Below are 24,283 nucleotides of genomic sequence, written 5' to 3'. Positions count from 1 at the left end.
TGCTGGTGTTGCATTGCAGTAGGTTTGCTGTTTATTCATCTTTTAAAAACATTCTCGCTGCAATGATCTTATCTGGGCCAAGTTTAGCCCTAATGCAGCACAGGCTGGCGACCGACCGGGCTGTGGTTTGGTCCTTGGGATACATTCTATTTTTTTTCTAGGCCATGAAAGCAGCCCTGGCCGCAGGCTAGCAGCTGACTGTTTGCTGGGACTTTCAGACCCTCTCTAGGCAGGCAGTTAGCTTCTGGGCCTTGGTCTACTTTAGAGCCCCACACCTTTACAGGCGGGTTGATTCTAGTGCTACAGCTGGCGGGCTGATTCTAGTGCTAAGGAAAGGGGGTGGGTCTGCTCTAGTCCTTGACCAGTCTAAGGAGTCTGTAAAAATGCAGTTGTGGTGATTTCACCCTTAGCAACATGGAAATCTAGCATGCATTGTCTTCAGTGTGGAGGTCAGAAGGCACTTCACTTTCAAGTTGCTGTGTGGCCTTGGTTTTCCCTTCAGAAACTTGATAGCAGCTTAGCCTTAAGGGATTGTCACTGATACCAAGCCTCACTTACACGATTTATAATGCAAGTCACCTGAGTGCTTCAAGATAGATAAAATACAGGGTTGATCATAAAATTTAAGATGTAGAGATCACCTTACCCATCACACTCCTTACAGTTGAATATCTAATGCCCAGGGAGGAGAAATATACTTGCTCATGGGAGCACAATGGGTGCTATATAATGAGCTTAGATCTCTCCTCTCCCAATCCAGTTTAAAAAAAAAAAAACAACATAATATTTTCCTCCACCATAGCCCTAACTCTCTGCATACCACCATGCCTGTACAGTGTCATGGGCTGCTCACCTGCTCTGTGCTACCCAAGTAATTCCTAGTGTTGAGAAGGACTGAACCCACACCCTACAATGAGAATATTATATATATTCACTTTTCATTAACCTAATTCAAATCTCGAGTATCCTAAAGTGTAAAAGTATCACTTTTTTGTATATTTTTTATTGAAGATGTCTTTGATGACATATATATTTGTCTGTTTCCAGATTTTAGGGATGCGCAGAGCAAGTGTGTGTGTGTGTGTGTGCGTGTGTGTGCACGCGTGCGTGTGTTTTAAGGTGAGGGCTATTTAACATACAATAAAATGTACCAATGTTAAGTATTCAGCTTGATGGGTTTTGACAACCATGTAATTGCTTTTTGAGGACAAAGCTGACTATAGATCTAAGTCTTAAGGAGGATGGAGTAACACAATTTGTATCCGAGGGAAGGCAAATAGTTTTCTCAAGGCTTGTCTGGAAAGGGAGGAAGCCTGACATCTCTATGACCCTGTCCATTGTTCTGAGTTTCTTAAGAGGAGCAGCCCCTGGCTGTGCTGCGCCCAGAAATTCGCCACGCTTGCTTCCTACAGCTTGTGGGCGAGGATGCTCAGGCCTGCGTTATTGAGGTCTCAGAAGCTGAGGTGGCCACACAAAATGCTATTCCTGCCAACCACATAGGCTCTCATTTGTGCTTCCTCACTAACTATCTGGGAGTCACCCTCACCAACGTGGTGAGACACGAGGCTTGTGTAGGGCCCTGTGTGTGGCTCTGGGCTTGAAGTGCTTGGATTTTAATTCCATCCTGCTGTGTTTTTAAAGCTTCAGTCTCCGTTTTATGTTTCTCCTGGGTCTCTGTGATTCTAGTGGCCGGTCCCGCAGAGTCTATTCCTGACAATATGGTTGAAGTGGTGTGAATCTGAGTCTTTAACTAGGGCATGCAAGGAGGATCACCTCTCTTATATCCTAATGCTGAGCCCCATTCTGCTAGGTTGAGTGGAAATTTCACCTCAGGTATTACTGTGGGCATCTCTCTATCCTGGGGGTTGTGCCAGGGTCCTGGGGTTACTTATAGGGATAAAACAAAAGGGGGGCTTCTCCAGTCATGAGTCATGGGTCCGCACTGATTAATGCTGAGACACACTCATTGTCCCAGCCTGTTGGGTCTGTTCAAGTTCAGCTTGGAATACCAGAGTCTTCAGTGAGGCTTTCTGGTTGGGTCCTTGGCTCTAGCCTCCCCTACCCTAGCATCCCCTTGAGGTCTAGTGACCCTTTCACCCCCACCCTGCCTCAGAGTGCTGTCCCCATGGCTCAGACATTTCCGCCATCATAGATGTAGGACTCGTGGGTATTCCCAGCCCCATCCGGCACAGGCTTCTCTCTCTCCACTCCACATCTGGGACACCTAGTATTTATCAGGGAGCCATTACAGAGGACAGGAGAAGGACAAGCTGCTGACTTCAAGTCCTATCTGTATCCTGCTCGGTAAAAAATACCCTGAGGGGAAGAATTACAAAGGCTACTTGCATGAAACCCAAGGAGATAAAAACAGCCCAAGAAAAACAGATTAATAGCTCAAAATAAGTATTCTGCCAATGTTTACATTTTCCTGATGGCCTGTTTTGCTTATGATACTCTATGATTTTCTCTCTTCCCCACTGTCCGGAATGTTCTGTACTCCTTTCTTTGTGTGACTTCACTGGTGTGATCAGGATTATCATGGCAGGGGCTTAGTGATTATTTTTACCTGGAAATAGTCACTTCCTGTGCCCAGTTCAGCTGAAAAAACACAACCTCATGGCACTATAATCCCAACGGCGGCATCTGTCCTCAGTGGCATTACTGCTCAGTGACTCCACTCGTCTTCCCGTGTTTGCAGTAAGATTTTTGAGGAGAGCTGGGTATTGTCCCCTGATGGCATTTTAACACTGCGATGGGTGTTAATCATAAGGAGAGGTTTGCTCTGATGTATTTGAAAGCAGACTGGAAAAGGTGAAAACGCCACTGGCCACTGGATAATTTGGCAGCTGTAGATTTTCATTCTAGGTTGAGCATAGCCCTTGGAGATCATATTCGAAGAGTAAGAGGACACTGCAGCCTGAGGGGGCAGCCGGGGAAAGGCCCTCCCTGTCGTCACCTCCTGCCTTTGCAGTCATTGGAGGGGAGGACGAGTGAGAAAACTGCACATAGCGCTGCACTCCATATGGGCTGGCACATTCCAGTACTGGTCTGGCTGATTGGATGTCTAAAAGCAAAGAAAATGGGTAAATTGCTTATTTCAAATGGAACTGAGGTTTGGTGGAGTTTTTCTCATCATGTTCCTTACGAGGACCAGGAAAATCTTGACAATTAAACAAGACTGAGCAGGTGGGAGGAAGAACTAAAAGTGGAGTGAAGTTTTGACTTTTCTGAACCCTTCAGGTTGAGATTTTGCTGTGGGCTTTGGGCTTTGCAGGCTGGCACATCATCAAGGAGCCACCAGATGGCATGTGAGCAGTATCACCTAGGGCCACTCCCAGGTGAGGCAGGTGCTCCTGGAACCTGTCCTTGTCTCCAGGGCACTGTGTTGGTTGGTCCTGAGGAGCCAGCTTGGCTCTAATCAGGGAATGACCTCAGTGTAACAAAGCACAACCATGCATAGGTCTGATTCCTGCTTCCTGACCCTGTACCTGAGGGATCTGTGTTGTACTGGCTTCTGAAAAATGCTTTCCTTGACAATCTGGGTTTGGTATCTTTCTCATTTTCTGCCCTGCGAGGTTTAGTCTCTCAAAATAGGATATTTCTGTCAGACAAGATAAGGATTGTGTTATTGTAACAAGATGTTCTTGCTCCTGGCAATGAAAAGCTTCATGGATAAGCTCTAAGGTGTGTAGTCCTGCCCCAATCCTTAACTAGACTCTGACTTAGCTGTGCCTCATCCTGGCGGTCAAGGTGAGAGGGGATGTGGATGGATAGACCCAGATATGGGCTGGAGCTTGGGCAAGGGGCCAAGGAAGGATGAGCTGAGCCTGTCGGGGGTCAGAGGACAGGGCAGTTAAATGGGAAAAGGTTCAGATTCCAGTAACCAAAGGCTGGGGTGCAGGTGTGGGAGGGGCTCATGCACATACTCTGCAAACATGTGAAAGAACACTTTTATACTTTGACAGGGTCCATATTTTTATATATGCCTTAAAAGACTAAATAAAAACATCATAAATGTTAGAAGAACCTTGTCAAATTGCTACTTTGAAACGTCCTGATTCATTCTATGGGAGGCTCAGGGAAATCTCTTTCTAGATTAACCAGGACACCTGCTGAGTGGCATCTGCTGGGATGTTCTGATGCTGGTGGGCTAGGCACATGGAGCCAGCTGGGGGCTGTGGCCACACTTGAAGGACAAAACAATCTGGGTTCATTTCTGCCCAAATCTCCATCGGTGAGAAAGAAAAAGTTTGTTAGGGTTTGAATGTCTGTTCTGGAGATAACTACCTCTTTCGCTCTCTCAACAGCTAACAGCCCTGATTCCTGGCTTAGGGAAGCAATATATGCTTATGGCTACTTTGTCCAAGCTTGCCTGGAACTAACTGTCATGAAAAGGAGATAAGATCTTAGGCTGAAATGTTCAAATTGTACAATTTTTTTCCCCTAATAACAGAGTTGTTGACAGTTATGAGGTCTAAATCATGTTCCTTACGAGGACCAGGAAAATCTCCTAAAATAGCTAAGGGTCAGCCAACATTTTAAAATCATAGTGTTAAATGTGCCCAAGACACACTACTGGTCATGGGTTCAGAAATATGAGTTTTTATACATTGAAGAATATAGTTTTGTTATAAAAGGAATTCTGTTTATATGATGATAATGTGTTTTTATCCCTGCATACTGCAAAACCTTAGAAACATTTAGATTTGAAAGGTGTTGCTGGGGTACACATGTCTGTACCCCTGTGTGTGTCTAAAGGAGTCTAAAGTTTTGGGACTTAGAATGTTTACTTTTCTAGAGCAGTTTTTGTTTGGAGGGGCCAGCTCCCAGGATTGGTTGAAAGTTTCTCAGAATCTTCTAGAGTGCTTCTAATCTATAGGAAAAGGCATAGCTTCTTCTAGGTTAGGGAGAGTTAGGCCAGGTCAAATTCATAGGAGGAATGTGTGCATATTATCCTACCTAGAGCCATGCCTTTTTTACAGCTGTTGCCAGCACCATCCTGCCTTTCCTTTTACAAGAAGAAGAGAGACATGACCCTTAACTTTAGCTTCATGGGTGCCCATGATTGTCTATGAATTGACTAGTCTTGACAACATTGACTGAATTTTGGGGGGAGAGAAGCATGGTGAGTGCATCATTCAGCTATCACTGTGTAACAAGCAACCACAAACAAATCTCAGTGGCATAGAAAAAAAAGCATTTATTTGGGTCATGCATCTGTGGGTCAGTTATATGCCTTTGTTGATCTCAGGCTGACTTGTTTATGCATCACGAGTTGGCTGGAGGTTGTCTGATCAAAGTGGGGCATGGCTGAGCCATTTGGCTTTGCCTGTGAGGACTGGGGAAGCTCCAGTTCTCACTCAAGTTTGTGGGTCTCAGGCAGTGTGTCTCATCCTCTCTAGACCAACAGCCCACCCATGTCTTTGTCATGCAAAGGCAGAAGTTCCAGGAGGAGCCCCCCCCCAAAAGCTAGCTTTGTGTCTTATCTCCTAAGATCCCATTGGTGAAAGCAAGTTTTATAGCTCATCTCAAAGTTAAGGGATGGAAAAATGCACTCACTCATGCTTACATGGGAAAACTGCCAATCATGTGGGAAAGGGTGTGGATATAAGAAGGTGTAAAAAATTGGCCCCCAAAATGTAATCTACTATATTGTGTATGAGGCACTTCTCAGTATTGCATAGAAAACATCACTGGTCCTGCGTCACCCTAAGCCTAGCCTCAAATGTAAAGGGATTCTTTTCTTTACCTTCCTCTGTAACTTTTTATAGCCCTCCTCTGCTCACTCCTCGGACAATTACATCTTAAATGTGTCCACATTTGCCTAGGTAGCCAGTCTCTCATGTTTGTTTCCCCAAGCTCTACCCTTGTTTTGTGTGGAATACAGGTTCTGCTTCCTCTAAGCAGCTTCCTCCCAAGTCAGACCTCCCCTTCAGAACTTATATTATCACCGCCCTTTGTGGCTGCTGCTCTGGGCTTGTAGCCCCTTGAGGGATGCACAGATCTACTGCACCTCTAAATTCCCAACATCCCACCTGCACGCTGCCCAGCATGCAGCAGGTATGCTCAGTAAGTTTTCTTTTTGACTAGGAGCTGGGAGTGGAAAAGGAAGGAGAAAGAAAAGCTGGGAGGAGCCAGAGCTTCTGCCTCATTCAGCTGTCAGGGCTCTCTCCTCCTTCACTCTCACGCTGGAGTTAGAATACAGCTGAGACAGAGTAAATAACTGAATCAGTCCCAGAACACCCTCAGATCGCTCAGGCTTCGTCTTCAACACCTGATTTTCATTGATTTTCCTCTTAGGTGATAAGACAATCTGCTCGTATCAGCTGGGTAATAAAATATGCGCTTATGAGTTGTGAAACCATCTTCTCATAGCCTGGATCCCACCCTCTAGGTCTTATCTGAGGAGGACTGTTCTTGTGACTCCCTCTCCAGGGATGCCTTTATATGTTAAATCAAGGTCCAATTCCAATTCACCCTCTTCATGAACCCTAAATTCTAGTTGGAGAGCTCAAGTAAAATCCTGGCTCCAGCACTCCAAGGATCACTTCATTGCTTTGACTCTTAGATTCTTCATCTGTAAAGCGAATCAAATGTTTAGAGGCTTAAGTGAGATAATGTGCAAAGTGTTTAAGACGGGCATCAAACACACTGTACTTGGAAAAAAAAAACCCCACACCACATCCTTTTATTATGAAGATTTTAGATATGGAACATTTCACAGAAAGAAACACACTTACATATACCCAGGACACAGCCTTAACAATTAGTAGCTTTTGCCAACCTTGTTTCATCTGTCCTCCCATTTTTTTTTTATCATAGTGTAGAATTTTAAGGCAAATTCCAAAGTCATATCATTTTACCCCTAAATACATGTAGCAACCTTTTGATAAGCATTACCATATCCTTTATATTTTTCATCCTCCATGGATCTTTGGGTTCCTAAAGCCCTCTGGTTTCTACTCAGTATATTTCATAGCCAACCACCTGACTTTGCCATGCTTTTCCATTTGTTTCCCAAGGGAAATTGCAAACAAGAGATGAAGGATTTTGTTTTGCTTTGCGTCTTGTGTTCAGCTACATATCTATTGTAATAACAACCATGGAGCACAAGACACTGTATTTAAACACATAATAAATGAGAGTGGGCACCACAGCAGGTGTCACTGATGCATGGTGAGGATCAAATGGTTGAATCTGCACTTGGAGAATGAACAAGATTAGCTGTGAATTATGTCAGCAGGGTTGGGCTGTTTAATCAGCTCGCTTAGCCCTCAATTGTTGGTTGATAGCTGAGGTAGCGCTACAATACAATATAAGAGAGAAACTGGAATCCTAGGGCTGTATGAATTCTGTCTCAGAGGTAGAATAATATAATTCATTCAGGGTAATAAGCTGATAGAGGTCAGGCTGGTGTAGGCACTTGAATCTTTTGCTTTGGATTTACTTCTGTACTCTTTGGAGTTTGGGCATTCTCAGAGGAGCCTTACAAGCTAACTGAGGTCATGATGTAGGGGAAGCTCTGGGCTTCATCTCTGCTATATGTTCCCCATAATATTTCTTCTGAAGAGAAAAAGGGTTTCATGTCGAGCAGGAGTTTCCAAATCACTGCTCCACAGGGTCTTGCACATTTCTTAAGATGGTCAGTAGTAGCAGATAATCTCCAAAACCCATTCTGCAATTTGATAAAGTGAGAAGTGGGGCTTAACACATTCCCTGTTGTTTACAGTATCATAGAAACACATCTAGGAGAGGTAAGCAGAAATGTGTCCCTGGCAGAAAAAATTTAGCAGTGTTGTTTTTTTAACATTGAGAGAAATGCCATATGACCCCAGTTCAACATTTCTAACCTCTCTGAGTCTCAGTTTCTGCATCTGTAAATGTGGATTATCACTAGCAGGGTAGGACACTGCACAACATCCTCTTGGACCTCCTGGTATCAGCACACCTCTGGTGGACAGTTCCACAGACTTGGTCAAGAGTCCCCAGGAACACACTGGAGAGCATAACTCAAGATGCCTCTCCGTTTTGCTGTCCCTGGGATTCCTCTGAAGCTGTGGGAGGCTGCCCAACTTTATGAAGACATCATCCAAAAAATCTGAGGAGTTAATGTCCTTGGGATGACTCTCAAGTAAAGGAGAATGGGAACCAGCTATTAATTCCTTGGTCCCTTCCATCTTCTGGCACAATTAATTTTGAGATGTGCTCTATGCAGTTCTGTAGTGTCCACAGTGAGATTGCATCCCAGCTGCCCACAATGGTAATTAATTCAGTAACTCATCTTTTATTGATGTCACTCTCCATCAGCCAAAGACCACAGGATCCCATCCAAAGTTGATTAGTTTGCTGTAACAGAGAGAATACATACCATGGGCAACTGTGAGAGAGTTAAGGAAGTTTTAGTGTATAAGGGTGTGGACTTGTGTTGGATGATTTTGAAAAGGATTTTAAGAAGTGAGTTGTTGCCCACCCCCTTCCCGAATTGAGTGCTAAGTTGGGATCTCAGGGCAATTTGATGACTGGGTATTTTAATAATTTTAATCTAAGAGGCAGGACTAACAAATCAGAGCTTGGATTGTTGTTGACAAAGAAGGAAGACTCACTTATGCCAGAAAAAGGGGATATTTGATTATTTTTGTGGTCACACAGTGTCCTTATCTTTGAGTTCAGTCATAATTATGGAGTGGTCTTGCTTTTATCTTGACCTACCATGAGTGGCCTTATCTGATTCTTTTTGAGAGTCTATGGAAGTTTTTTTTTGCTATCAGCAACCAGTTGCCAGCATTCAGTCCTGTTATCCTGCCTGTATTGGTTTTACTTCCTTTCCTGTTTCTCCTCACCCCTCACTGTGCTTCCTGGGATCACTCCTCTAATAAACTGGCTGCAGCCCCATCTCAGCTTTGCCCTTCTGGGAACCCAAAGCAACACAAGACTCTTTAAAGTAACTGGACTTGGGTTCCTGGAATATCTTTAAAAATCGAGAGGCCTGGCTTCTAGAATCTTAAGGCTTTAAAAAAAATACTACAGTAACTGTTACATTATGGGAATCTAGACACAGTTATCTCCTCCTTACCTCAGAAATATTCATTTACTAATGAAGGGCATATAAATTTAAAAAAAAGTGAAACATAACCACAGGAATATTTCATAGCCCTTCCCAATTTCTGTCACCTGTTATCATTGTTATCGGGAAGGAGTCCTCCTGTCATTATGACCTTCAGCCTTAATTCACGGACATTTGACCAGGCGGTACCCTCCCACCTTTCCCCACTGAATTATTAACATTCTGTGATATTCATTTGCAGCTGTAGATGTTGATGTTGGACCATCCCCCATGTCCTGAATGTACACATCAGCCACTAATCCCAGTCACAACACAGCCTATTCCTCCACTGGGAGGAAGGCCAGATGTACTGCAAAGCAATAGAAAGGGCATCTATTCAGTGTGTGAGATTATTATACATTTTTATAATGAATAGACTTACTTTTTAGTATAGTTCTAGATTTACAGAATAATTAAGCAAGTAGTATACAGAGTTCCATATACTCATTGTTCAACCCTTTTCCCCACCCCTCATCTGGAACACACAGTTCTTGTGTTAGTGTAGTCCATTTATTACAACCAATGAGCCAATATTGATACATTACTATTAACTATATATATACTATTAACTATAATCAATAGTTACATTAAGATTCACTCTTTGTGTCCTATTGTCCTATGGGCTTTGACAAATACATAAAGACATATACCCACCATTACAGTTTCATACAGAATGGTTTCACCATCCTAAATATTGCCTGTGCTTCATCTATTCACACCTACCCTCCCTTCTCCCCTTTCTAAAACCCCTTTGCTCTGTTGTAATGAATGGATTATGAAAGGCAGGACACTAATCTATGACCCTGGAATATTTAACTAGAGTGACTTTGCTTCTTGACCTCTGTTTTGTCAGGAAGGCCAGGCAGGCTCTCTCTATCTATGGCCATCCTGCAGGGCTGTTCAGAGAGTCATCCTGAAGGAAACAATGTGCGCAAAGTGCCCCACACATGGTAAGAGGCTTGGTACAGGTTATCTCTCGCTCCTTCCTCCATTGTGGCTTAGCTGAGGCTTGACAGTTGGAGAGAAGGGTGAAGCAGCTGTAGACCACCAGGTAATTGCATATTCTTATGATAACTCTTTTCTCTGCCTACATCCCAAGGGGATGAATAACTGGCTTCTCTGGCCCCAGGCAAGAGAGAGATCTGGTGGGAAATTTAATTTTCTTTGTGAGTTTAAAAGAGTCAGAGACCAGGACTTTCATTAATCACCACGAGAACCTTCTGCTGCCCTATTGTTTATGAGCGTCACTTGCTCTGAATTGTCTTCTTGGGGCCAGCCATTCAGAACAGCCTGAATTAACCCCTCAAGATTGGTTCTGACCCACTCTAACACCACCTGATGAAGGCTGGTTCCCTCCAGCAAGCCCTCACCCACCCCCTGTCACTCTCAGACTTCCCTGACATTGGAATACTTCTTCCCTGATGCAGAGTCAGTCTTTTGTGACAGGAATTCACAATACAGACATTTCTCTCTAGCACAAACTTTCATAATGCAGATTGGAGATTATATGATGGATTACTGAGAAAGCTTGGTTTGCAATGTGGAGAGAGATAGTGGTTCTAACATGGTACTTGCTCCATGAATATAGGAAAAAGTTGTTGCCCACAACTCATGTGCTTTGTTATGGTGGCTCTGTACTTGGTTTATCCTAGCAGTGATGTATTGGCCAGGGTCCCGCAGAAAACAGATGACACATACAAATATAATTTAGGACTGCTTAATGAGAAGGTGCGTGTTTGCAAAAGTGTAGATCAGGTGAAAAGCACCAGGAAGGGATGGTGAGGCACTGAAGAACTCAAATCAGTGGGAAGTCATGATAGGCAAGGGGTGGGAGTGGTAATGGGAATGTGGCAAGCAAGACCTGTAGCTGTCAGAGAGAGGCTGTTTGAAAGGAGCTTGGGTAGAAAAATGCAGACAGTTGTTAAAGTGTTGTCTAGCTGGAAGAGAGCACGAATAAACATTGTAACTTCTCTCCCCTGCCCTTTAGTTGCTTGGTGGCATCTCCATTTGCCAACAGAAGCTAGAGGGAAAAAAAGCCTGGGTGATGCTTTGCACCAAGGTCAGCCATCTGGGGTCAAGGGCAGGGCAGGAAAATGTGGGCAAGAGCTGGGGTGCAGCAAGTGGAGAGTATCCAGCATAAATGGATTATAAGCAGGATAAAAGTGGTAAGAATGTGTTAGGAGACCAGGGCTGCTAAATGAACTAGTGGTGAAAAGAAAACATGGGCAATAATGTTGCCCAACAGCCATGTGAAATAAATACCTACTAAATGAGCTCAGTGATGTTTGATTTTGCAACTATAACATATAACTACAAAGAAAAACTGTTATTTAAGATATCTACAGGAAAAAAACCCTCATGAATTGAAAATTCTCTTAGCCCAACCTTTTCACCACCTCCACTGGTACAGTCACAAAGGTAAGGAGTATGTTTTTATCATAGTAAAAAACAAATAACATACATTTACTCTCAACAATTTTTATGTGTGCAGTACAGTATAGTTAACTATATGCATATTGTTGTACAACAAATCTGTAGAAATTTTCCATCTAGCATGACTGAATCTTTATACTATTAAGCAACAACTCCCCATTTCTCTCTCTGCAGCCTCTAACAACCACTATTCTGCTCTCTCAGAATTTGACTATTCTAGATACTTCATATAAGTGGAATCATATCATATTTGTCTTTTTGTGATTAGCTTATTTCACTTAGCCTAATGACCTCAAGGCTCATATCTGTGTTATAGTGTATACAATCTAGGAAAGAGATAATTTTACTTATTTCTTTCCAATATGGATAGATATTATTTCTTTTTCTTACCTAGCTGATATATCTAGGATTTCTAGTATTATGCTGAATGAAAGTGGCAAGGGTCAGTACCCTTACTTTGTTCCTGATCTTAGAGGAAAAGTTTTTAGTTTTTCAACATTGCATGTAGTGTTAGCTGTGGGATTTTCATATGTAGCATTTATTATGTTGGGGTAATTTTCTTCTTTTCCTAGGTTGTTGGGTGTTTTTATCATAAAAAAGTGTTGAATTTTGTCAAATGCTTTTTCTGCATAATTGTGATGATCTTGTGATTTTTGCCCTTCATTTATTAATGTGGTGTATTACACTCATTGTTTTGTATATGTTGAACCATACCTGAATCCCAGAGATAAATTCCAGTTGGTCATGGTGTATGATCCTTTAAAGTGCTGTTAATTTTAGTTTGCTAGGATTTTGTTGAGGACTTATGCACCAATATTCATCAGGGAAATGGGTAGTAGTATATTTCCCCCCCGTATCTTTGTTTGGCTTTGGTTATCAGGGTAATGCTGGTCTCATAAAATGAGATGAAGTATGCCATCTTCAATTTTTAAAAAGAGTCTGAGAAAAATTTTAATATAGACATTTACTGCTATACATTTCCCTCTTAGAACTGCTTTTGTTGTATTCTATTAGTGTTGGTATGTTGTGCTTTTTTTTTTTTTTTTTTTTGTCTTGGATATTTTCCAATTTCCTTTGTGATTTCTTCCTTAACCCATTTGTTTTTCAAGAATGTGTTGTTTAACCTCCATGTATTTGTGAAATTTCCAGTTTTCCTACTGCTATTCATTTCTTGTTTCATTCCATTGTGGTTGGAAAGATACTTGGTACGATTTCAATCCTACATTTGTTAAGACTTGTTTTTTTGGCCCAACATGTGATCTCTCTGGAGACTATTCCATGTGCACTTGAGAGGAATGTGCTGCTGCTGGTGCATATTGTGTTCTCTTTATACCTGTAGATCCAATTAGTATTGTTCAAGTCATTTATTTCCTTACCGATCTTCTCTAATGGTTGTTCTATCCATTATTGAAGGTGGGATGCTAAAATTTCCTACTGAAGAAAATACTGGTTTCCTTCATGTATTTGTGATCTATGATGTTAGGTGCATTCATATTTATAATTGCTGTTTTCCTAGTCCCCTGATCCTTTTATCACTGTATAATGTCCTTTGTCTCTTGTGACTTTTTTGACTTAAAGTCTATTTTGTCTGATGTAAGTATGGCCTCTTCTGCTCTCTTCTGGTTACATTTGCACAAGAAACCTTTTTCCATCTTTTCATTTCAGCCTGTGTGTCTTTACATCTAATGTGAGTCTCTTGAAGATGGCATATAGTTTTATCTTATTTGTTTGTTTACTTCTATTCAGTCATTCTGTTTCTTTTGATTGGGTACTTTAATCCATTCACATTTAAAAAAAAGATTTTATTTATTTATTCATGAGAAACACAGAGAAAGGCAGAGACATAGAGGGAGAAGCAGGGTCCCCACGGGGAGCCTGACGGGTGTGACTCAATCCCAAGGCTCCACCATCAAGACCTGAACCAAAGCAGATGCTCAACACTGAGACACCGAGGCTCCCCAATCCATTTACATTTAAAGTAATTACTGTTAAGGCAGGACTTATTACTGTCATTTGGTTAATTGATTTCTGTCTTTCTTGTAGTTATTTTTTTCCTCTGCTGCCTTTTTTTACATTTCACTATTTTTTTTTGACATTGATATGCTTTGATTTCTTTCTCATTTCCTTTTCTGTATTTTCTTTAAGTATTTTCTTTGTGATTACCATGGAGCTTATGTAAAACATCTTATAACAATCAATTTTAAGCTAATAACAATTTAACTCCAATTGTATACAATAATTTTTCTTTTCTTTTTTTCTTTTTTCTTTTTTCAACTTGTGTTTTACATCTCCCTAACCCACCTTATGTTATTGATGTCACAAATTGCACCTTTATATATTGTACATCCATTACATAGTTTTTGATTTATAGTTTTTTGAATATTTTTGTCTTTTAGACTCTATACCAGAATTGAAAGTACTTTATGGACCACCATTTCAGTGTTACAGTCTTCTTTATTTAGCTGTATATTTCTCTTTACCTGTGAGCTTCACTTTTCATATGTTTTTGTTTTGGTATTTACTATTTTTTTCATTTCAATTTGTAGGATTCCTTTTACCATTAAAGGTAAGTCTGGTGGTGATGAACTTCTTCAGCTTTTATTTATCTGGGAAAGTATTCTATGTTTTCAAAGGATAATAAAATCATTTTTTCAAAGGACAGCTATTTCATACTTTGGGTTATAATCTAATACAACTTAATTTTGTTTCTCAAATTGTTCCCACTTGAGCTATTAAGAGCTCTTTCAGTTGGCTCTTGTGTCCTTTTCACACATTCCCATCATTGTGAGTTTGTTTAAGTGTTGTCTCACTTCCTGACACTACAAGATACTCCAGGCTCTTCTTGTATATTTCCTACCCCAGTCCTTGAATCAGCCCCTTCTCCAAGGAGCCCTGGTTTGTCTTATGGGAGAATGATAGTAGAGACCAAGATCTGGGTGCTGGTTGTGCTAGTTGCTATTGGGGTATCATTGCTATGTCTTCTAAGCTGACAGAGCAAGAAGATGTATGTGTATATATTAACCCATCTATATACATACCCATACATATTTCTGTATGTAACAGTACATATATATATTAGGCTAAAATAACTTTATACTGATGTCTTCAACTGTACTCTATAACTACGTGGATCATTCCAGCCTCCTTTGTAATCTTATCTGTAACTTCCCACTCCAACAGTGAGAAAACTAACTTCCACCATCTGCCATCCATTTACTTAATTGTTCAATTCCAGTATCAGAATTGTTAACTCATTATTCTCATGGGAAACTATTAACCAGAGTACAGTGCTGAAGTATAATTTTTTTTTTTGCCTTTAGTTTTACATACTCTACTCATTTCCAAAGACACTTAGATCAACGTCCTCCCTTGCCCTCCCAAATCCCTTTAGTGAAGTTATTTCTTAAATTTGTAAATACAGTTAGGTTACTTTTACTACATTCTGCTTTCCATTCTAGGATTCTCTTGACCTCCCAAATAATTTTTAAAATTTACATACATTAAACTTCACTGTGTTGTAAAGTTCAGTGGATTTTTGATGAATGCAAAGAGTCATGAGTCCACCATTACAGTGTCATACAGAATAGTTCCACTGCCCTAAAAATTCCCTGTGCTTCACTTATTCATCCCTCCTCACAGTATGATGAGGATGATGATGTGGATCTATTTCTCTACTTTTTATTCTTTCCCTAAGATCTATAGCTACATATATATATATATTTTTTCTTTTCCAATACCAATAACATGAGTGGAATCTTCCAAAGTGTGAATATGAATCTCTCTCCATTTATTTAGATCTTTCATTTCTTTGGTTAGAGTTTCATAACTTTTCTGCATAGGTAATACATATTTTGTTAGATTTATATCTACATATTTCATTTTGTTGGGTGTAATGTGATAGTATTATGTATTCAATTTGAAATTCGAATTGTTCATTGCTGTATGCGACATGGGTTTTGATTCCAGCCCAACCCATGCTTTTCCCATTGAATCTTGCCATCTTTGGACAGGACCAGGGGGTAAAAGAGCCTATATTCTTAAATGGGATAGTAACATTTGATGTTTTCAATGTTATTGAAGAAAGAGAAAGCCTAGTACCTTCCTTCTCTGAACTTTTGGAAGGCAGCCTAACTTTGGACCTTATGTTCCCCTTTGTAGAGAATTGGTTCTTTTGTCACTTTCTGATATGGATTGGTAGAGATTTTTCCCCTTAATAGTTATGAATGATACAGAACCTTAACTCTACATGGAGTAGAGTAGCAGGCTCATTGGCTATATCTGGATTCTCTTCTCAGGCCCCAAATTTTGCACTCAAAATTCAATCAGCTTGTCTTTCCATTGGAAATGCCACTGAGGCTTACGTAGGCTTATAACATTTAATTTTAGATTCCTTTCTACAAAAAGAAACATTGGAATGGGGTCTTGGGTCTCCAGAAACAGACCTCAAGATAAGGATTCACAAACAGATGATTTATGAAGGAACTTCTCTGGGCAGAAGGAGGAGAGAGTATGGGAAGCCAAGCAAAAGTGTGATTTCAGAGGATATCCTGCCTTAGATTAATTCTGAGAGGGGTTCTGAGATATAAACGACACAACAGAATGTGTTTATTCCCAAAAAAGGAGCTAGACTTTTTATACCCATCTACCTGTTGGTCACTGGACATGGGCCTTATAGGGAGGATATAAACTCCTGGGAACTTCTGGCTTTCTTTACTTATATTGTGACAATGCAGCTCTGGTAGCTCAAGGGAAGTTCTCTGAAGAGAGACCCCAAGATGTACTGTTAAGAGTGAGGGATGCAGAAGTTTTGGAGGGGAACGCCTAACCAGTGGGAATATCCAGGGGTTCTGGGTGGAGCAAGCCAGGAAAAGTCCCCTTAGAGTCTTATGTGCCAAGAGTGCATGGTGGTTAGGGGCAGTTTCAGCAAGATTTTACACTGTGGCAGTCCTTCCCATTTTTATTTCTTTCTCCTGATCTGAGGTGCCCACAGTCCCTTTCCTTCCTAATACTTAATACAGAAAAGACACTTTTACAATGCTTTTGCATTTTCCTCTGGAGAGAGACCATCAGTCCACTGCATCCTTTATTTACAAGGTCATGGAGCTTCCCGTTTCACTTCTCACTGTGTCAGAGCCCAACATTGTAGCAAATAAGCATACTCCTTGTTTCAAAAAATATATATATTTACTGGAAATATGCACAAAATATGTTTATAAATATTTTTACCGGAAGGTAATTATTTAGTTTTTTGATGCAGTTTGATATCATTTTACTTTTAATTATCATGTCTTTCAGGAGACTGGGAGAGAAAGTAATATTCAAATGGGCCTAAACTTCAAATGAGGTTAATAATGAGCTCCTTCTTATTATATGTTGACCTTTCTATATGGTATTTGCATTAATGTGACTCATTTAAATGGGACACATTTCCCTTAAAATAGTCATAATTTGCAGTGATACCATTGGTAATTTTATTAGTGATTTTGATGATGAGAAGAAAGCATCATTGGCCAATTCTAGAAGCTAAAGTTAGTAGCTGTAGGCAGTGGACATGTAACTCCTCTTTTGTCTGGGGTGAGGGTAAAGATGAGGCAAGACCTTTAAGCCTTCTTCCATTCCTTTCTTCCATCTTCTCTTCCTTCCTACATGTAGACAGGACATTGACAGAAGTTATGGGCTCACCCTTTCATCCCACACTCTCCTCCAGCCCAATGTAGTTCATGTCAGTAATTCATTTTTGGCAACTGCCTTTGTACTATTTCAGCTTGCTTGTCCCCACCATTCTGGATGTTTCAGGTGTCTTGCAGCAGCTAAAACAAACACAAATTAACATGTGTGTATGTTATCCCGGCACAATTAATGAAAAGAATGATTGTTATCTTAAGGACTTGTCAGGACAATATAGGTAAGCTTAAGACTCTTTTTGTTTTGTTTTAAGAAATCAGACCTTATGCCAAAACTCTGCCAATAAGCACTTCTCAAAAGGCAGTTTAAATGAGTATCCATTGAGGAGTAATAGGCTTTTACATTCCCTTGAAGCTAAGGTTAGTAATGCCACATTATTAAAATCTGTGTTAAATAGGTACCTAATCTAATTAAATTTTTCTGTCTTACATTTCCTACTATTCTTACTCATAATGCGTAGTTGCAAGCTGATATACACAGAAACAGGGTTCATGCAGGATTGAGGGGTTTCATGAGATATGGAAATTCAGTGCTAAAACCAGGAAATTCTCAGGCAAGCCAGGACTAAATGGTCAAGTTGGATCACACAACACATTGATGTGCATGCAAACTGCATACCAACCCTAACATACAGGCTTCTGAGTTCATCCTGACTCTATTGCTGTGGACTATTGGTGATTCTATTCTTTTTTTTTTAAGATTTAATTTATTTATTCATGAGAGACAAAGAGAGGCAGAGACACAGGCAGAAGGAGAAGCAGGCTCCTCGCAGGGAGCCCGATGCGGGACTTGATCCCTGGACTGGGATCATCCCCTGAGCTGAAGGCTTATGTCTGCTGAACCGCTGAGTCACCCAAGCGCTCTGGTGACTCATTCTTCCCCTACTTCTGTGTGTTCTGTCTACTGTCAAACCTTTTTATGAGAAGGTTCTAGATTTACTCACATCATATTCGAATGTGGAAAGATGGTTCTAGCAGAAGAGGTTAAGATCAATGAAGATTGGAGTGAAGGTTTTGGAATATTCTTCAGTCTCACTGATAAATTTCTTCTTCCCCTGCCTCTTAGGTAGGCACAACTAGGGTAGCCTGCTTGTGAGTCAGCAACCTCCCTATTGTTAGGATGTTTTAGGATCAGGGGAGCTATAGGGCTCCTTTTTTTTTGCCCTACTGTGAAAGTACTTTGACCTTAGCAGTGTATTTGTTATCATTAATATAGAATCTTCATTTCTCATTATCTGTAAGCTGGTAATGGATGAGTGGTTTTAAATTCTTTTCTGATGGAATGAAAGTATAAAGTTTCACATTTCCTAGAGAATAATTTCACAAAACCATTCCTGTAAGAGGCACGTTTTTACAGCTAGTTGAATTTACTATCCCAGTAAAGACAGTTAAACATATTTTTCAGGAGATATTCACCCTTCTACCTGTTACTGCCCAGCTGCTAAAACTATAGATTTACATCTGGCATCTTTTGTTCCCCTGGTTTTTACATGTTTAGCTTTCTCTTTTGGTAATAGCACCTTTAAAGAAAATGGTATATGGATTTTGGATATAAAAATGAGAACTGTGATTACTCCTAGTAATCTCTATGTTTCAAATGCAAACAGGAGATACAGAAAAAATCTGTACTTTTGTCTTCTTTGGCTCTAGAGACATTTGCTACTCCTTTTAAGAGCTTTTTTCTCTTCCCTCAAAAGTTCAATATTTGTAAATGCAAAAATCAGAAAGGGTGATTATTAACTACTATTTGAATTGAATTACCAGGAGAAACTAAGTTTCTTGAAAATTTTTTTCCTTGATCTTATTCTCTTTGTGTGAATATACTTATTTTAAATCCAAGACTGGGGCCTTGGTTGTCTGTTTGCATAACAAATTGACACATACCTAGAAGGTTAAAGGCAATACCTACTTACCGACTCACAGGTCTGTAGGTCAGAAGTCTAGTAAGTCAAGGTTGGATTCTCTCCTTGGAGACTCAGAGGTACATTCTTACCTGGAAGCTCTCAGGAAAGAATCAGTCTCCAAGTTTTATTTAAGCCATTGGTAGAATCCAGTTCTTTGTGCTTATAGGACTGAGATCTTGTTTTCTTGCTGGCTATTGGCTGGAGCTCATTCTCAGCATCTAGAGGTTGCTTATAGGTTCTTTTCACATAGTCTTGTTCATCTTCAAGACAACAGTGGCATGTTGAATCCTCCAGATGTTTGAATCACTGACTTCTTCTGCCATCAGCCAGAGGAAACTCTCTGCTTTTAAAGAACTCATGTAATTAAGAGATGACCATCTGGACCATGTCCCTTTCTTAAAGATAACTATGCCATATAACATAACCTAATCATGCGAGCAATTTCTCATCATATCCACAGGTTCTACATACTCACAAAGGGCAGAACTTATATCAGAGCAAATGTCACTTCAGAGTCATCTTAGAATTCTACCAAACAAGATTGGTGATAATGATTAATGATAATGTGGTGATCAGTTTCTTTGTGTATTGAAAAGATGATCTCTTGAATATTATGTTCAGCTATGCAAAGTATGATAATAAGAATAAAAATGTTTAATTTTTATATAATAGAAAATCCACAGCATGATTATATTCCTTCTATAGAAAAAAGTGAGAAAGAAAGGGAAGATGCAAGGAAAAAAATTGCTGGAGGAATTGTCAGAAAGAAAACCACAGACCTGAGATGGAGTCACTTATGCTAGGCCATGTCCCCAAAGGGCCTAATACCTAGCCTGAGTGCAGTTTCAACCTCTCCCAGAAATGTAGTCTTAATGAGTCAGTCAGGAATTTTCTGATTAGCACTAGTGAGGTAATCTGTCACATGGGCTGTCTATCCTCCAATGGAAGGTGACATAATCTGTATGATATGACCCTCTGCCCTCATCCCTAATGGGAGACCTTGACTGGAACAATACTTTCTTTTCATTTTCTAATAACTCTTGCCCCACCTGCCTTCCTATAAAAACCTTCCACTTGTGCAGCTCCTTGGAGCATCTCCCTACTTGCCAGATGAGATGCTGTCCAGTTTATGAATTGTTTAATAAAGTCAATTAGATCTTCAAATTTCTCCATTGAATTTTTGTTCTTTAATAGAGTAATAGACTTCAAATGATGTAATTCTCCATATTATGCAAAATGATGCATGCCTACTCTGTAGTCTTTGTTCTTATCTCTTTGAGCTGAGAGATGGTGACTTGAAATCTAATCTCTGCACTCACTTCCTAACTATAGGACTCTGGAAAGTCTCCAAGCTTCATTTGGTTCATGAAGATAATCACAGTGCACTTTCCTAAAGACAAACAACCCTGAGGGCCTGACTCTAAGATTCAGGAAGTTGGTTATGGATGAGATGTGAAAGATTCCCCATTGTGCAGAGTGGAAGTTGCATATTTTGGGATATTTAACAGGTACGTATTTGCTTCTTTCAGCTTCTTATCTCATCCCCAAATCTGACTGGCCGTGTCCAGTCATTGCATTACCAATGATTGGCCCTCTTGTTGGGCCTCAGGTAGTTCCCATGGATGGTGGGCCACTCTCCCGCTTTCCTCCTAGAAAAGTGAAAACTTCAAATCTCATTGGGATTTTTTTTCTTTTTTGAAATCACATTTATCTTGTAAGCGGAACCTAAACACAAATCTATTTACAAAGCTATGACTATCTGATGGGCAGGACAGCAAAGTTCAGCAGAGGAAGAAAACCTTTCTTAAAGGCCCATCAGTGACATACAAAGCATCCTGAAATGGAGAGTGGGAAAAGAGGTGGGCTTCAGCTTTCCCTCCTTTCATCCACTTTTAACTAGCTTACTCACAGCCTCCAGGGAGCCTATCTCCTCAAATGTTGCACTCTTTCCACAATCTTTTTAGTCTGCAGAGTTTGAAACCCTCTGCTGTCTCATCCTTCTCACCAGCTGTGGATCATTCCCTTCCCTTCCCTTCCCTTCCCTTCCCTTCCCTTCCCTTCCCTTCCTTCCCTTCCAGATAGAACTCTTGAAGCCAAGGATCCATGAAAATAGGGGAAAGGATGAAAGACAGTCATTTTCTGGTAAAATAGTCAGAGTTTTACACTGCCAATCAAGGGTTAGAGAAATTCCTCTATACCATTTTTTTTTTTTTTAAATAGAGCCACATTTCATGATTGGATTGTTTGTTTCTTTGGTGTTGAGTTTAATAAGTTCTTTATAGATTTTGGAAACTAGCCCTTTATCTGATATGTCATTTGCAAATATCTTCTCCCATTCTGTAGGTTGTCTTTTAGTTTTGTTGACTGTATCCTTTGCTGTGCAAAAGCTTCTTATCTTGATGAAGAGTGAAATAAGTCAATCGGAGAAGGACAATCAGTGTATGTTCTCATTCATTTGGGGAATATAAATAATAGTGAAAGGGAATATAAAGGAAGGGAAAAGAAATGTTGGGAAATATCAGGAAGGGAGACAGAACATAAAGACTCCTAACTCTGGGAAATGAACTAGGGGTGGTGGAAGGGGAGGAGGGCGGGTGTTGGAGGGGAATGGGTGACGGGCACTGAGGGGGGCACTTGACGGGATGAGCACTGGGTGTTTTTCTGTATGTTGGTAAATTGAACACCAATAAAAATTAATTAAAAAAATAAAATAGAGCCACAGTTTCTTTACTTAGTGTGATTTGAGTTGTACTCTTCTGTTTATATAGATTGGTTTACACCCAGTCCTGTAACTGAGTTGGTTTGGGTTTCTGTTGGGAAGAGTGTGTACATTTCTTTGTTCAATGACTGTTTCATTGCCTGGGCAAACATCAGTTTTATTCTTCATATCTGTGGTTTAAGTCCTCCTTGCACTTGGAAATGCAATTTTCCTCACATATAAGATTTCATTTCTAAAAAGTTAAGTCTCAATTTGCATGTACCATTGGATGATGCCATTAAATTAGTCAATATTAATAAATCTGGGATGTTCAACTTAAAGCTTTTAAAATTGATCATTGAAGAAAATAGGATCAAAATACTCTGGACTTTTGTTGCTTTCCAAATTGAGATGAGAGTCATAGGGTTCTATATTAATATGTCTATTTGAATTGAAAAATGAAATTAGATTATCTGGATAGAAAGAAACTCTGATTTGATGATTGGTTTGATGTTAGGAGTGGCGTTATTATCAGGTTATGTGGAAATAGTTTACTTGCTGCTACACACTTAGTTATAAAGTAAAAGAATCTCCTCACAAAATATTGCCTTAACACAGTTTAGTTAAAATTAGATATATTGTATTTCTCCAATCCTTTTTGAGTATACTATGTTAAACAAGGTGACTATAAATGAGAGTATCAGGAGTAACAAGATGTCATTAACAGTTACTTGACAGGTCCTGATAAAATCCTTTACGTATACATCCTGGAAACTGAAAAAGTGAATAACAGAAGGACTGTGTAATAAAATATTTTACAAAAAAACATAGTTTCCTATTCTTTGCTTTCAGCAAAATTGAAGGAATGCTAAAATTGTCAGCATATAGATCATTAAAATTAGTTTTAATGGTGGATCACTATGTGATTTTTGGCATAACAAAGATTCAAAGAATTAAATACATTGCTATGAGAATCTCTATAGATATAGCTATGTAAACAAAGTTTCTCAATGCTCTTACCTATAAAAAATGAAAATTAGTTAATAAATAACGCTGTATCTTGCTGTTTTCATGTTTATAATATTTATGTACAGATATAGGACATATTTTAAAAAATTTCTTCATTAAGAGATGTGTTTTTCATGAAAATTTTATTTATGGTTAACAACTATTTTTCAGGAATTGTAATAATATATTTCTGTTTTGATATCAGTTTACAATAATTATAATGGTAATTCAATCAGAAGAAAGTTTTTAAATCTTAAGTGATCAGTTGAATTTAGACCAAGAGCAGAGCACTTTACTCCTCTGTCAGAATGGAAGCAGACCAGAAATTGGACCCTCATGCTCAAGCGAAGCAGGATTTCATCCAGCTCTTCTAGATTGTCAAGGTGCTGACCAAGGATGGCATTGGCCGCCTGAAGACAGGAAATGGAATTGCCTGACTTAAGGAGGTCTTGGAGTACAATATATTGGAGGCAAGTAGCTGTGGGGTTTGACAGTGCTGATAGCTTTTCAGGAGCTGGTGAAGCCAGGGAAGCAGGATTGCTGACAGTCTCCAGCAGGCCCTGACTGTGTGCTCGTGGAACTGCTCCAAGCGTTCTTCCTTGTGTCACATGACATGGATTCATCCCTCACCCGATGGGGACAGATTTGCTGGTATCAGAACCCAGGCATAGGTTTGGATGCTATCAGTAATATTTTGCTTCTGGAAGCATTTATCTATGCCTGCTGAGTCTCTACTGCTGGGAGCAGCCTTATTACCTGAACTTGATTGAGCTTTGCCTACAGAGATCCTTTTTTTTTTTTTTTAAATTTTATTTATTCATGAGAGACACAGAGACAGAGAGAGGCAGAGACACAGGCAGAGGGAAAAGTAGGCTCCGTGCAAGGAGCCCAACATGGGACTCCATCCTGGGTCTCCAGGATCACAGCCTGGGCTGAAGGCGGTGCTAAACCCGAGCCACCCAGGCTGCCTACCTACAGAGTTCCTATCAGATTGAGATCAAACAGATCCTGGGCCTCATCACAGGCCCCCAGGACAATGTGGATCTTGGCAGATTCACTGAAAAGAGGTACAAATCTACTGTCAAGTATAAGATAGCTTTCTATTCGTTCTATCTTCCTGTGGCTGCTGCCATGTATATGGCAAGCATAGGCAGGAAGAAAAGCATGCCAATGCCAAGAAGATCCTGCTGGAGATGGGGAAGTTCTCTCAGATCAAGATGATTACCTTGATCTCTTTAGGGACCCTAGTATGACAGGCAAGATTGACAGAGGCATCCAGGACAACAAATGCAGCTGGCTGGGGGTTCAGTATCTGCAGTGGGCCTCTCTAGAACAGCACAAGATCCTTCAGGAAATTTATGGACAAAAGGAGGCTGAGAAGGTGGCCTTGAATTAGGAGCTGACCCTGCCAGCTGTGTTCATGCAGTATGAGGAAGACAAGTTTGGAGTTTGA

The 24,283-nt window shown here is 40.2% G+C and overlaps 1 pseudogene; it reads left to right on the top strand.

The window, feature by feature from the left end:
- The first annotated feature begins 62 nt into the window (after positions 1–62).
- LOC112921534 (farnesyl pyrophosphate synthase-like) lies at positions 63–24,283 on the top strand (annotated as a pseudogene).

Source organism: Vulpes vulpes, chromosome 11, assembly GCF_048418805.1.
Source record: "Vulpes vulpes isolate BD-2025 chromosome 11, VulVul3, whole genome shotgun sequence".
NCBI lineage: Eukaryota > Metazoa > Chordata > Mammalia > Carnivora > Canidae > Vulpes > Vulpes vulpes.
This window is presented reverse-complemented; position numbering and strand designations above follow the sequence as displayed.